This window comes from Nicotiana tabacum, chromosome 12 (genome assembly GCF_000715075.1).
Source record: "Nicotiana tabacum cultivar K326 chromosome 12, ASM71507v2, whole genome shotgun sequence".
Classification (NCBI taxonomy): domain Eukaryota; kingdom Viridiplantae; phylum Streptophyta; class Magnoliopsida; order Solanales; family Solanaceae; genus Nicotiana; species Nicotiana tabacum.
In genome coordinates, this window is record NC_134091.1 from 96100993 (window position 1) to 96116623 (window position 15631).

Genomic DNA, 15631 nt, shown 5'->3' on the forward strand with positions numbered 1-15631 from the left:
TGTTTTGTTCCAGGAATATATCACGTTGATTTAGACCCTTCGGTTCTTGACTTAGAAGCTTAAGTTACAAATGTAGACAAAAATTTGACTTTTATGAAAACAACCCTAGAATGGTGTTTTGATGGCTTCGATAGCTTTGTATCATGATTTTGGACTTGGGCGTATGCCTAGAAACGAATTCGGTAAGTCCGTAGGTTGATTTGTGTTGTTTTGCCGAAATTTGACAATTTGAAGTTTAGAAGTTTGACCGTAAGTTGACTTTTGGCAATTGGGGTCATAATTTGGATTTGAATTGATAAGATTCAGACGCTTAGTTGCAATTCTAGGAGTTCTTGAAATTTACTTTTAAATTCATGCGTTTTGGTGTCCGATTCGTAGTTACAGATTTTATTTTTGTGTTTGCGCGAGCGAGTTTGTATGATATTTTTAGACTTGTGTGGATGATTGGTTCCGAGCCCCGGGGGCTCGGATGAGTTGCGGACATGATTCAAAATGGTTTGAACTAAAGATGGAATTGTTGGTGTACTGGTGCTCTGTTATCGCAATTGCGAGCACCAGCATCGCAATCGTGAAGGTGACAGCGGGTGGTCAGATGTCACGAATGCGACTTCTCCTTCACATTTGCGAAGTCAGTAGGCCTGAGGACTGGTTCGCAATTGCGATCATTTGGTCGCATCTGCAATAGTGGCCAGCTTCGCAATTGCGACTTTTGTTGAGGCTGTCAGGGTTCACAAATGCGACCCATGATTCACAACTGCGAGGGTTCACAAATGCGAACCTTGCATCGCAAATGCGAACCCTGCGTCACAAATGAGACATCTGCAACTAGTCATAAGGGCTAGGAAGTAGAGAGTTTACCTCATTTCTCACATTTTATAACCCTAGACTCATAAGAGGCGATTTGGAGAGGGGATTTTCATCTACAAATATTGGGTAAGTGATTCTAATCAATCTCCAACGATATTTCATCAATATATCTTAGATTTAACATCAAAATCATGTGAATCAAAGTGAAAATTTCTCAAATTTTTGAAATATAAGAATTAAAGTTTTGAGAGTCGATTAGGACTCAGATTTTGAAACTAGTCACATATATGAACTCGTGGGGTACATCAATCCCCCGACTCAATACATCACTCAACTCCATCATCTTACGGAAAACACCAACATAGATCTTCCCTGCCACGCAGCACAACCTGAACTTCAGAAGCCCGAAACCGGGCGATCATCGTAACACCAGTCAAGCCTCCGCAAGTCAAAACACAAGGTGTATCCTAGAATGCACGCTCTTCTCATGTGTAATCCAATAGTTCCTGTATTCTCTTAACTTCTTGTATCAATCCAGGAGAAAATCATAATGCACAACCTATTCCCTATGCCAGTAGCAGCCAACCAGCTCAAGCCATGGTCGACACTATCGAGAACTCTCTGAAACTCGTCCGCACATAACCAAGCCATCTGAACTGAATTTCCCAAACTCAACCGAGTTATGCAAACCGTCCAACCCAAAAGTACTTCCACAAACACCGATAAAGAATTACCACCCAAAAAGGACTAATTACCTTTATTGCTATGCTGATCAAATACTACCGAGTTGACCCATTTCTTCGGATCATCCTCAACTTTTCTTAAGGGTAACACTCCTCTCTATCGGTACACAATGATCCCAAATCCAAAGCTTAATGCAGAATATCCTAGCACGAAGCATGTAGCCTAGAAGCTCATAAACAACTGTATTTCCTCTAAAGTACCTCATAATGCCGCAATCAAGATACCCACTCTATAGAGACCTTATGTGAATCTGAAGTTGTTTCTCTAACCTCTCTGATACTGAAATGTAGAATTATTAATGACGCGTAAATACCTCAAGTCCTAGAACTAGTCCTTAACCATACACAAATTCCAGGGAACCCTTCGATACAACATATATACCTCAGACCAAGACTGATATATCACATGCCCATGCAATCTGATCGTCGATAATAGACTCCCCCACTTGGCGAGAAGCCTTAGGACATAACATCTGATGATCCACAATACTAACCTTCATAGCTCGTACAACCCTCATCATAAGACACCTCAAATCACCTAGTAAGCGCATGTCCATCCTCGTGACACTCAAGTCTGTTTCCTCTAGTGCCTTGAATGACAATATGTACCTTTCACTGAATAGAAGTCCCATACAAAACACATAGTCTCTAGTACCACCACTTATCATCAAATCAACATTCTCCCATGACCTTACCTTGATCACAACAACTAGGAAATCAATTAAATCCTCCTAAGCTTGTACTTACCAACCAGATGCTAGAACCCGTTGCACCCCACTCGTGAACAACTGAAAGATTTCTCAACACATCCCCATTCTCAGCCTGGTTAACACCCCGAGACACAAATTGGCATGTTAAAATAATACAAAAAATCACGTAGAATGCATGACTCACATAAGAAGTCAACATCATTCCATTACTAGAATACCGAAAGTCAACCAAATACGATTAACATACAAGTGAAATGATTTAAGAGACAACAATAAACGTTCATCTGATAAACCATTCCAACATAAAATGTACTATGAGAATCACAACCGGGAATTACTTTATTATCACTAATAATTACAACATATCAGTCCATTGCTGCGTGCAACCCGATTCCACCTATATCATATCATTCGTCCTTATCGCTGTTCATATCTTTCCATATTATTTCAATATTGTTGCGGTGTGCAACCCGATCCACAAACAATATGAATTATGCCAAAACACTACAACCAATTACGATGTATCATAGAATTAAACGAAATAAGGGAACTAAACAAAGAAGGTCACAAGTGGATAAAATAGTTACACAGTGACTCACAAAGTCAAAGAGAAAGTAATGACGGTTCATCAATAAAGGCACAATCACAAAGAATCAACTAACAATTAAGGCACGTAACAAATAAGGCATGAATTCAACAAGTAATTGCAATTAACAATTAAAGCAGGTAAGGATTAAACTTGACAATAAAAGATAGAACATGTATTAAACACTTCAATTAAATGCAAGAAGGGAGCCTAAGAGTCTAAACCGGTCAAATGCCACATATAAACTAGTGTACACACTTGTCACCTCGTGTACACGTCTTTCACATAATTCAAATAGTACAATCAACCCAAATTCTTAGGGGTAGTTTCTCCCACACAAAGTTAGGCAAGATACTTACCTCAATTAGGTCAAATCAATACTCAAAATAGCTTTTCCCTTTAAGAAGTCACCTCTGCTTGGCTCAAATCTAGCCAAAAACGACTTAATAATATCAAACAATGCAAGAGAAACCAATTCCAATTAATAAAGCTATGATCTTTATACAATTCCCCAAAAGTCAACAAAGGTCAACCCCAGGCCCGCCCGATCATAACCCAAGCCGAAGGGTAGGTCTCGACTACCCATAATCCCACGATTTCATATATGTGTTTGGTTTTCAAATCTTAGTCCAATTTAACTCTCAAATCTCAAATTTTTATTTTTTAAAACATAGACAAAATCCCAAAAACTTCTCTTAGATTCTCATGAATTTAAAGTTAAATCTTGTATATAATCATGAAATATAATTGAAAATTTCTTAAAATCACTTACCCAAAAGTTTGGTATGAAAATCTCTCCACAAAATCGCCTACTACCGAGTCTAAGCTTCGAAATATGGTAAAATGAAGCTATGTCCCGAAATACTCAGCTATAAACCAGCTGCAGATCTCGCATTTGCGACCCAGGGTTCACAAATCCGAACCCCGCAATTACAGAAACATGATCGCAAAAGTGACCACTAACCAACTCTATTGACGTCGCAAATGCGACATAAAAGCTCGCAAATAAGAAGCTGGGCACCTCGCAAAAGCGACAGGAGGGTCGCAATTGCGGAACAATAGCATGCCCATGTGCCATCAAAAATCAGATCAACTTCTTCGCAAATGCAAACTCAACAGTGTTACCCCAATAGTGTCATCACCATTACGAGATTCGCAAATGTGAAAAAAATCTCGCATTTGCGAGACCTGCTGCACTAGACCAAAATCAGAAAAACTGAAATTCTTCCATACACTCCGAAACGCGTCTGAAACCCACCCGAACCCCCGGGGCTCCACACCATACATCCACTCAAGTGCATAAATATCATACGAACTCACTCGCAGAATTAAAACAGCAAAAAAATATCTAGAACCATAAATCGGACACCAAAACATATGAAATTCACCATGAACTTCAAGAATTGCTAGAAACACAATCACATGCCCGAATCCTATCAAACCAACTCCGAATTACACTAAATTTTGCAGACAAGTTTCAACCAAAAAGTCAAACCATGGTAAAACTTGGGAAAATCTAAACCTTTAAATTGCCAATTTTCGCCAATTAGAGCCGAAACATTCTAGAAATATCAAAATGCAAATTCGGGCATATGCCCTAGTCAAAAATCACCACCCAAACCTATCGGAACCATCAAAAACCGGATCCAAGGTTAAATACTCAAAAGTCAAACTTGATTAACTCTTTCAACTTCAAGCTTCTCAAGTGAGAGCCATCCTTCTAAATCAATTCTGAACCACTCGAAAATCAAAACCAATGATGCACGCAACTCACAATACACCATATGGAGCTATTCATGACCTCAAATTGCCAAACTGAATGCAAATACTCAGAATGACCGGTCGAGTCATTACAATTATACACAAAGCCAAGCTTCACCTCCCAGAAATGCCCATCCCTACCAAGATCCATATAATCCCCAAAAAAATATTCCTCAATAAAATCCCCACCCAAGCGAACCTCCCAGAAGGAAACAGTTCATCCCTATTTGTGAATCATATTCAAGATTGTTCCAAAAGCTAGTCAGGCTAGGTCTGCTGCAACTAGTGGCCACTAACTAACAGAACCCCGAGTCCCCTCGCACCAAGCAGATCCTAAATGTGAATATCACTCCTGAATAGTGGGAAATGATACTGAGGACTGTTGGACTCTCAAAAGAGTAGTGGAGGACCTCATTGAGGTCAAGACAATAGTTCTTAGGGAAGAAATGGCCCCTAATGTGATGACCAATCCTTTGCCTACTCACAATAATGGGCCAGTCGTTGGAATGATCTGTGATGATGAGGAATTTGATCTGGCGCTGAAAGCCATTGTAGCCACGACTGTGACAGTAGAGAAACCTAAAAGCGGTTGCCAAACTTTAAAAGTTCCCTATCTGACGGGAGTCTCGGTAGCTGGTCTTGCTGTCTTTTCTGCATTTTGGGTTATTTCAGAGTGTAATCCGAATATTTTTACTTTATTGTCTTACTTTCTGATGTAAACCATTCAATATTTTAAAAATTCAAATAAATAAAATCAATATTTCATCGTTAATGAATGTCTTTCTTCTTAATTTTGTCACTTTTCTTATTCTCTTTTCAGTTATATTAATATAGATTTTAATAACATGATATGCTTGCGGACGTCATGCCTAGATCCTAAAACGCCTTCAAACTTCGAAATAATGAATCAAGAAGCAGAATGTGTTGAAGATAAGGCTTGTAAGAAAATAAACAGATAATTGGAATAGTAAACCTAAACCAAGTCCAAATGGAATTGCCCTTACTTGACTGGTTTATGGCACTAAAACTGTGATACCAGTAGAAGTTGAAATTCCCTCTCTTCGGATCATTGTTGAAATCGAGATCGTGGATGAAGATTGGGTTAACACCTTATTAAAGAAATTGAATTTGATTGATGAAAAGCGATTGGCCGTACTCTGCCACAGGCCATTGTACCAACAAAGAATGGCCCATGCCTACAACAAAAAAGTGCGGCCCTAGAAATTTGTAGCGGGGCAACCCATTCTGAGACGTATTTTTCCGCAACATGAAGAAGGTAAAGGAAAATTTTCTCCAAATTGGAAAGGACCACACATTGTAACCAGATTTTTACCAAAGGGAGCGTTGTATTTGGGAGATATTGAATGAAATATCTCCGAGATAACTGTCAATGTGGATGCAGTCAAAGGTACTATGTTTGACCCTCTATGCAACATTAATGCTCTTTGATTGTGATGACAAAGGCTTTCATTCTCGCTATCCAAATACCATTAACCTTTTTTGCCAATCCTTTGAGTCGGTTACCTTTCTTTGATTATCCTATTTGGAACCTGAAGGTGTTACATAAACAATAAGAAGAAAAATAAGAAAGAATATAAAAAAGAGAAAAAAGAAGAAAGAAAAATAAAAAAATAAAAAGAGAAGAAGAAAAAGAGAAAACAAAAAAAAAAGAAGAGAAAAGAAGCAAAAGAAAAGAAAAACAAAACAAAACAAAAATCCAAAACAAGTTTATGTTAATTGAACTACGTTCGACCTGATTCCGAAAAGGATACATAGGCATCCTCACTCTGGGGTTCGGTCACACAAAACAAAGATCTACATTCCCCCAAAAGTGAATATTGGTGCAGATGTTATAATGGTTCGGCGACGGTTTCGCCCGAAAGGTTCAAAAGTTATAATTCAATCCAAATTCTTTTTACCCAAATTTTTTTCAAGTCCTTCCGATCAATCAGCGAGAATGTTAGAGAATTGGAGAATACCATTACTTGGATCTAATGCAACCAAATGAGAGAAATAAAATGAGAGAGTCCTATTGGTGAAAACCCTCACGGGCACTGTAGGGCGATAGTGAGTAGAGAAAATAAAAATGAGAGTTTTGTTAGTGAAATCCCATAAGGGGTATTATAAGGCGATGGCGAGAAGAGAAATGAGAGAGGTCAGCTAGCGAAAACCCGCAAAGGCCATTGTTGATCGAATAGAAGATCCACGCATCCATGGCACTAACACAGTCATAGGCAAGGTTTCTTGGTTTTAAGGCAATAGTTATGATGAGTTTCTAAGAGTGGATGGTTTACACAGATCAAGCATCTAGTTTAAAAGTCATGTCATGTTCATTGAAATTCGCATGTACTCCCAAATAAGTCTGTCTTTCTTTTTCCCTGAAAGAGACACCTCTTGTTTTAAACTCATTCTCTATTCCTTTGTTTGTTTTTATTTGAATCTTTTTCAGCGTAACATTGTTCCAAAATAAGGCAAAGAAAAGATGGCAAGACCAATTGCAAGGTTCTCGTTTGAAGCGAGTTGATATATTCAAAAGGCACTCAGCCTCGGCAAAGGAATCGAGTCGATTCCGACTGGCCGATGCTCTGAAATTGAAAACTTTGGATGAAGGAACTCAAATTGAAGTGCCCATAAAGGCGAAATAAAGTTAAAAAGGTTAAGTCTCACACGATTAATGGTCATGGAAAAGTTTGGAAAGCCAAAGATTCACTAATGCTCTGAAATTGAAAACTTTGGAAGAACGAAGTCAAAAGTGAAATGCCCACAAGGGAAAATTTTTTTTGAAAAGGTTAAGTCCCACACGACCAACCGTCATGACAAAGTTTTGAAAGGCTAAAGGTTCTCCGGGGTCAAAAATACAGTTGGTATTCAGGAAACAACCAGTTGCAGTTGAAATCATTAAAGAAGATGGGCCGAGATCAAGAGACTGAAACACTCAAGGACACAAAACCAACCACCGTTTTAAACTGTCGATTGTTCTTTGTTGAAAACCAGGAAACGAACAATATAGGAAAAATAACCTTGCAACAATCAGGTGCCACTAAAAGGTTATCGCGTGGAGACTAAAAATAGATCTGCAACAACAAAAACTCTCAAATAGGGAAGTCTTCTCAAAGTTCTTTCCCTCATTTTACAAATTCTCTACTATTAAAAAAATAACAAACACATTCAAAATCATGATTGTATATGGTACACCTACCCCTAGCTTCATTTTTCAACATAGGGTACAACACTCCCTAGTTGATTGATCTTAAATGCAGGGTGCACCACTCCGTGATATTATTACTAATTGATCTTAAATGCAGGGTACACGACTCCCTGATATCATTATTGATTGAACTTAAATGCAAGGTACACCACACCATGATATCACTGCTAGACATAAGATACACAACTTCTTAATCTCCTTACCAGTATAGGGTACACCAATCCCTAGCTATATTTTCCAACGTAGGGTACACCATTCCCTAGTTGATGATATTTTAGACATAGGATAGACCACTCCCTAGTCTACTTACTAGTATAGGGTATACCAATTCCTAGCTGTATTTTCTAAAATGCAGAGTACACCACTCCCTGATATCATTCCTAGAAATTGGGTAAACAACACCCTAGTCTCCTTACCAGTATAAGGTACACCAATCCCTAGCTGTATTTTCTAACGTAGGGTACACCATTCCCTAGTTGATGATATTTTAGACATAGGGTACACCACTCCCTAGTCTCCTTACCAGTATAGAGTATATCAATCCCTACCTGTGTTTTCTAACATAGGGTGCACCACTTCCTAGTTGATTTGAGCTTAAACGCATGATACACCACTCCCTGACATCCTTTCGAGTATAGGGTACACCAATCCCTAGTTGTGTTTTCCAACATAGAGTAAACAACTCCCTAGTTGATTGAGCTTAAATGCAGGGTATACCACTCCCTGATATCATTACCAATTGTTCTTAAATACAGGGTACACCACTCCCTGATATCATTACTAATTGAACTTAAATGCAAGATACACCACTCCCTGACATACTTTCTAGTATAGGGTACAAAACAATCCCTAGATGTGTTTTCCAACATAGGGTGCACCACTCTCTAGTTGATTGAGCTTAAACGTAGGGTACACCATTCCCTAATATCTTTGTTAATATAGGGTACACCACTCCCTAGTTGATTGATCTAAAATATAGGGTACACCACTCCCTGATATCATTCGAAATATAGGGTACACCACTCCCTAATCTTTTACCAACATAGGTACACCACTTCCTAGTTGATGAATATCTTTAGACATAAGGGTACACCATTTCCTAGTCTATTTACCCGTATAGGGTACACCAATCCCTAGTTGTATGATCCAACAAAAAGTATACCACTCCCTTGTTAATTGAGCTAAAACGTAGGGTACACCACTCCCTGATACTTTTTAATATAGGATACACCACTCCCTAGTTGATTGATCTTAAATGCAAGATACACCACTCCCTCATAATCTTTGCAAATATAGGGAACACCATTCCCTAGTCACTTTACTGGTATATGATACACCTATCCCTACCTAGGTTTTTCAACATAGGGTACACCACTCCCTAATTGATTGATCTTAAATGTAGGGTATACCACTCCCTAATATCATTGTTAATATAGGGTACACCATTCCCTCGCCGTATTTCTCCAATACAATGTACATCAATCCTTAGTTGAGACACCATTTTGATAATAAAGGAATATCATCCCCGAAAAAAAATCACGATTCTTCAGGGTACACCATTCCCGACACTTTATTGCTTTTAATAAATAAGTGGTTTAGAATTTTGTTACGATAGCTCACGAAATTTTTCTAGTGAAAACTGGGGCATAAATATTTTTTTCGTTTGTTTGTTTTGGTGTCTGAGCAGGTTTTACCTCGAGGCACATGGTTCGAGATGACCAAAAGAAGAAGTCTCAATCCAGAATAAAGAAAAGAAAAGAAAAAGAAGTGAATCCAAAATGCAAAAGAGGATGAAAATATGTGGATTGCTCAAGACATGATTGAAGTCATGAGCATTGCATTTCCAGTTTTGATTGAAAGAAGCCGTAGAAGAGTGAACTAGCACCTGCAACTAGCAAGAATCAAGGTTCATATCAATGTCTGCATGGAGGACCAGTAAAGGCTCAAGACCAAGCTTCAAAAGACTTATAGATAGGCATGTTTTAACTCATAACTGATAGGCACGTCTAGCTTATTTTGATTTTTGGTGTAATATGGAGTTCAACAAGCAGTAACAGCAGCAACTGTAGTTGAAATCACAAATTTTCGGTAGTCCCAGCTACCAAAACTTCTAGAACTACACGGGCCTGATTCCTTTATAGCCAAGGATTTGTAGGCAACCTCCGAATCAAGGTTCGGTCAAAACATTCCAAAATGCTTCTGATGGAGTATCAAACAGGCTAAAATAGCTCATGATTGCATACTTTATCTTTTTCCGAAAACTCTTCATGTTCTCGAGCAAAGAGGATCGTGAGCACGTAATTTTTGTCCTATGCCTAAAGTACTCCTAAAATAATCCAAAATAGCTTTTATTACTTTTTTTGAAATTTGGGAATTGTTCTATATTTTATTTGATTTGTTTTGCGCATATTTGTGTTTCGTGCATTTTAAGTAACATGTTTTACATCATAAAAATGAAAAATAATATTTTATATTTTAATCTTCACATCTTTAGATCATAATTGCATGATTTAATTGCATTGTTAAAACATAAAATCACAAAAAAAATATTAGTAATTTTTCTTTACAATTTTTTTAGTTAGTAATTCAATGAAAGTTTACTTTGATTGTTGGATAAAATGGACTAAGTGGGTTAAATGTGCAAAAGTTTTAATTTGAGTTTCTATATAGAGGTTAACTTTAAAAGATTTAACAAAGAAGAAAAGAAAAGGGTTAATGGTTCACATATTTTCAAATTGGGCCAAACGAAATCGGTGGCCCAGTTACTCCTCACTCTGCTCCAGCCTAGATCTCCATCCCTACCCGGTCCAAAGTCCTCATTAAGCAAAACGATGCCGTTTTGTTCTAATTAATCCTAGCCCTTCATCTCATTCAATCAGACGGTCGGGAGCTCACCTTCATTTTACTAATAACTATCTGACAACCCCCCTTCCCCCCTACCCCCCCCCCCCCCAAAGACACATCTCTCACACCCCATTCCCCTCCGCCTCTCTCCGCCATAGACCGCCTATCGGAAATCATCTCCGCCGGCCGGAGTTAACCAATCGACCCCAAACCGGCACCAATAGATTCCTCTACACCATCCCACCAAGATCAAATACAATTTTCATCTTATCACCATCTTCATCCAAACCGTAACCCACTTGGCCCCTTCCCACTTTTCTCGATCATTGATGCTTGATATACCTCAATACTTATATCATTAGATAGGTCTCAATGACCAAGACCTCTATGGAGTCATTCCTTTTGGCATCTCGTCTGGAGATCATTAGGTAATTTCTTCTCCGTATGCTCCTTATTACTGAGATGTTAGTTTAGGTGTATAAGTTTCATGATTATGTCTCTTAGTTTAGGTTTAATTGCGATATTTATTTGAATATTAATTATATGATTGTGCCATTCAATTTTGTTAAGTGATACATATAATTAGTTAATTGGCTTTAATCTAATCAATTCTGCCATATTGAACATTAATTAATGATTTGATTTGGTAAGAATCACGGAATTGGGCCCCAAAATTCATGAGGTTTTGATTGAAAGGCCCAGGCCTGCTTGGTTCATTTCATATAAAATGACAGTAAACAAAAAGGAAAAAAAAAGTAAAAGAAGCAGTTAAAAGGAAGGATTGCTGGAAGGGGTAAACAAAGAAGTAGTAAATAACAAAAGCCTGGGGGGGGGGGGGGCTAAGGGAAATAAAATTTAAAGAATATTTTAGTTAACTAATTAGGAAGCTCTCAGAAATAAGGGATAGGGGTGTGTTAGTAAAGGAACACTTCCAATAGGTCAAGTATTGAGGACTGAGGGGTGATAAACAGAAAATAGAGGGATTAAAAAGAAAAAGAAATAACTGAAAGCTGTTGAAATTGGTTATAAAAGGGAATCTTCCTTCACACTTTGGTCACCTATTCACTCTCACGTTTAGAAGCAGTCTGAAACTTGGGATTCAGATTTCAGACCTGAAGAACAAAAAACTCCAGAAAATCAAAGCAAAAAAATAAGGCTTCAAAAAGTGATTCTAAGTTCTGTTGATTTAGTTCAATATTTTCTAGGGTTTCAAGTTGATAATTAGATTGGAAATTGAGGATGTTTGCTGGTTCTGTTGCTGTTTGCTGTTCAAATTATAGCTGAATTTCTTCATTTTTCTTCTTCAGGCCTTTATTTGGTCATTAATTGTTGTTTCTGCTGCCGAATATGTCAAAACCCCATTTGTAATTCCCTTTGACTGTGCAAATTAAGATTTGGATTGTTTGATTCCATGACTATGTTTAATTTCCGAAACTTTTTGTGCTTGTCTGCTAGATCTGTTATTTGTTCCTCTGTTAGCATCAATTCATGTTTGTTTAGTGGTAATTGGATTGAAATTGCTCACATACTTGTTAGTTGTCGCTGATAGTCCACTCATCTTAAAGAAACATGTATTAGTCATCATATTAGTACATTAAAACATACTGTTAGTCAAGCATTTATGAGTTCATAAATTTTTGAATTGAATTTGTTTACTGTTGACGTCTTTAACTCATGAGGATGAAGGTTGAATTACGGATTTCACGTTGAAATCCAAAGTTTGTGGAGAAATGAGTTAATTATGCGAAGCCTATGTGTTGTAATATTGTTTGATTCCAGAAAATAGAAGGTGCTTGGTTCAATAGAAGTGGCTGTTAGTATGAGCTAGAATTTCAATTATGTTTTCTTTATGATTTTTTATCAGTGCTGTGATATTTAAACTTGGATAATCATGTATTAATATTTTTGTAATTAACTTCGTGACTTCTGATGTGTGCAAATCCAACTGAAAGTCCATGTTTAGTGTTCAAAAGTTATTGGACTGACTAGTTGTCCCAAACGAGGCTATTTAATCAATTTAGAGTAAAGTGAACATTGGACACTACATGTATTCAGGCTCAATTTTAAGCCCATATGGAAACCTGCCTTATCGCATGAGCAATCACACCATCGTAGAAGGGTTGGGATGCCATACGCTTCGTTCTGACTCATATCTGCTTCACATTTTGACCTGTTTGACGTCTTCATCTAGGGTTCTAATTAGATGACCCAAAGCTTTTAATTAATTATTAATCAATAGAATATCTAACCAATATGATTAACTCATTAATTGATTTTCCTAAAATAAAACACAACCGGTTGCTTCACCTTGCCCTCCTTAACAAACTAAAATTGTTTCCCTTAATTCAAACATTGCGTGTTTCCTTCACGAATTGCAACAATCAAGTTTCAACCAGTGGTAGCACTTCAGTAGCATATGTACACCCAAACTTGTATTTTAATCTTTATCGATTAATGCCATAAGGTTAGAACCTTTCATTTTAATCCTCGAACTTAGGAAACCAATTAACTCATGAATACTCGTAGAATGCTTTAGGCGCGGTTTAATTTATTATTGTGATTATGTATATGTTTGCGTGACATAATTGCGATCCCAAAATAAATCGAGCTATGCGTTTGCACGACTTTCGCCAAACAATCTTAACAATAATAAAATGTTATTAATTGTGTATAAATACGCGTGACTTGATTTCTCACACAAAAAACAAATAGATTCACACACACATGATCCGTTTCAAAGATAATTTCATAATTTAATAATCAAGTAATTAAAAGCGGTAAAGGGGTAAAAATACACATAGGTTTAAAATATGTAATAAACAGATAATCAATCCAAATTATGATTGTAAAATGACAGTGCTAAAACCATAGAATTCGAGAGTGACTAATACATTCTCCTGGGTTAACGAAATTTCTTACTCGGTCTTATGTGTTTCACAAACTTAAATAGAGTCAAAATTTTCTTGATTTGATATTTAAAATAACAGGTGACTTGGGACGGCGTAAATAATTATTCCAAGTGGTGACTCTAAAAATTAAAATAAAATAATCTCATTCCAATAATGTCACTTAAATTGGAAACAGTCCTTTCCCCGTAAAAAAAGAGGTATGAGAGAGAAAAGTTGAAAAGTTGATGGTTTGGAAGGTTGAAAGGTTAGACCGAGAGTTGACTTTGTTGATTTCGGGTTCGAATTTCAGTTCTAGAAGTTTGAATCGGAGTTGGTTTGGTAGGATTCGCCAATAGTTTTAGAATTTAGAAATTCATTAGTTTCATTAGGCTTGAATTGGGGTGCGATTCGTGATTTAAATGTTGTTTGATGTGATTTGAGGTTTCTATTAAGTTCGGGTTGTGATTTAGGACTTGTTGTTATCTTTGGTTGAGGTCCCGAGGGCCTCGCATGAGTTTTGGATGATTAACGGGTTTATATTTGGACTTAGAGCATTGCGGAATGGTTTTGGATAGCTGGTGTAATCGCACCTGCGGTGGACTTGGCCGTAGATGTGACACCGTAGGTACGGCTAGAGGGACGCAGAAGCGGAATTGGGCAAGGCTAGGGATTTTTGCAGGTGCGTGCAGAGGTCCGCAGAAGCGGATTTTGGCTTGATGGGCTGGGGATCACAGATGCAGAAGACTTCCACAGGTGCGGACACGCAGAAGCGTGATGTGGACCACATAAGCTGACCCACAGAAGCAGATTTTGGCCGCATAAGTGGCTAGTTGGCGTTTAAGTGGACTTTGCAGAAGCGAGAATTTTTCTGCAACAGCGGTATCGCATGTGCAAAAATGGATTCCACAAATGCGGAATCGCTGGCAGAAGAATAAAATCAAAGGGTTTAGTGTTTTGTTTCTCATTTTTGGAATTTTTGAGTTTGGACTAGGGAGAGTTTTGGAGAGTTTTCCACCTAGATTAAAGAGGTAAGTGACTTTTTATCACTTTTGTCCATAAATATTGAATACCCATTGATTATTACGCCTAATTTTCATCAATCTAAGTTAGAATTTAGGAATTTATGGACTATGTCATTGGAGAGTGAAATTTGAGGATTTGAGGGTGATGGTAGTCTAAAAATGCGGATTTTTGGCTACTTTGCACCCATTATTTGCTACACTTTAATTGTGTGTAAGCTAAAATATAAATAATTTATACTCATATACATTTTCTGTTGTGTAGGTTGAGATTGCGGGTTGAGCTTGGTTTTTGGAGCTAAAATAAATAAAAGAGAACTTTGAAGCCTGAGTAAAAGTTTGAGAGTTAAGCCGGGATTGAGTTCGGGGGTCGAGGAAAGAGTATACATATATAAAAAATAGAAGAAATTTGCTCAACGCCAAAAAATGGCCTATCACGACGTGGCTGATGGTCTGAGGCACGTTGTTCCTTAGAACAAATGACTTAGAATTGCAAATGCCTTAAGTTATGGATTAATACCTCACGCTAACATCATGCCCAATAAGGGGACAATCAAATGGTCATAGCCTAATGCGAAGAAGTCCACTAATGCGACGCACAGCGCGTTGCTCAGTGCGGCGTGTTTGGGTAATTTTTGTCCAGTTAATCTAAGTTTGGCTCAGAGAGGGAATTTTAGTACAAGTTCGCCTATACTCAGTATAAATACATTGTAAATACAATTTTTAAGGGGATTCGCCCTATGAGAGTTTGAGAGAGCTACCATGGCTTGAACAAAAATTTTCTTCAATTCTCTTGCCAACAATCGGTGAAAGAATATGAGTTTGTATCGTAAAGTTGTCGTTGATATTTTCTATGTTCTTAAACTTATTTATGATGATATTTTCCATAACTATGGAGTAGTTATTCCCTAGGATTTTGACGGATATAGTGTTTTGAGTGTTGTTTTTAGATTTAACTCTAGTTTAATTGTTTGAATACATTTATGGAACTTTGAATTGAATGCAAAATTATTCACCGGTTTATTTAATTGAAAGAGGAATATTTTGGTGATTATCTTTGTATTA

General features: G+C 37.5%; 1 long non-coding RNA gene across 1 annotated transcript; it reads left to right on the top strand.

Moving 5' to 3' along the window:
* Positions 1-10766: 10766 nt before the first annotated feature.
* LOC107813898 (uncharacterized) lies at positions 10767-12591 on the top strand. Its single transcript, XR_001654450.2, has 2 exons — positions 10767-11087; positions 12346-12591. It is a non-coding gene; the product is annotated as an uncharacterized LOC107813898 (long non-coding RNA).
* The last annotated feature ends 3040 nt before the right edge of the window (positions 12592-15631 follow it).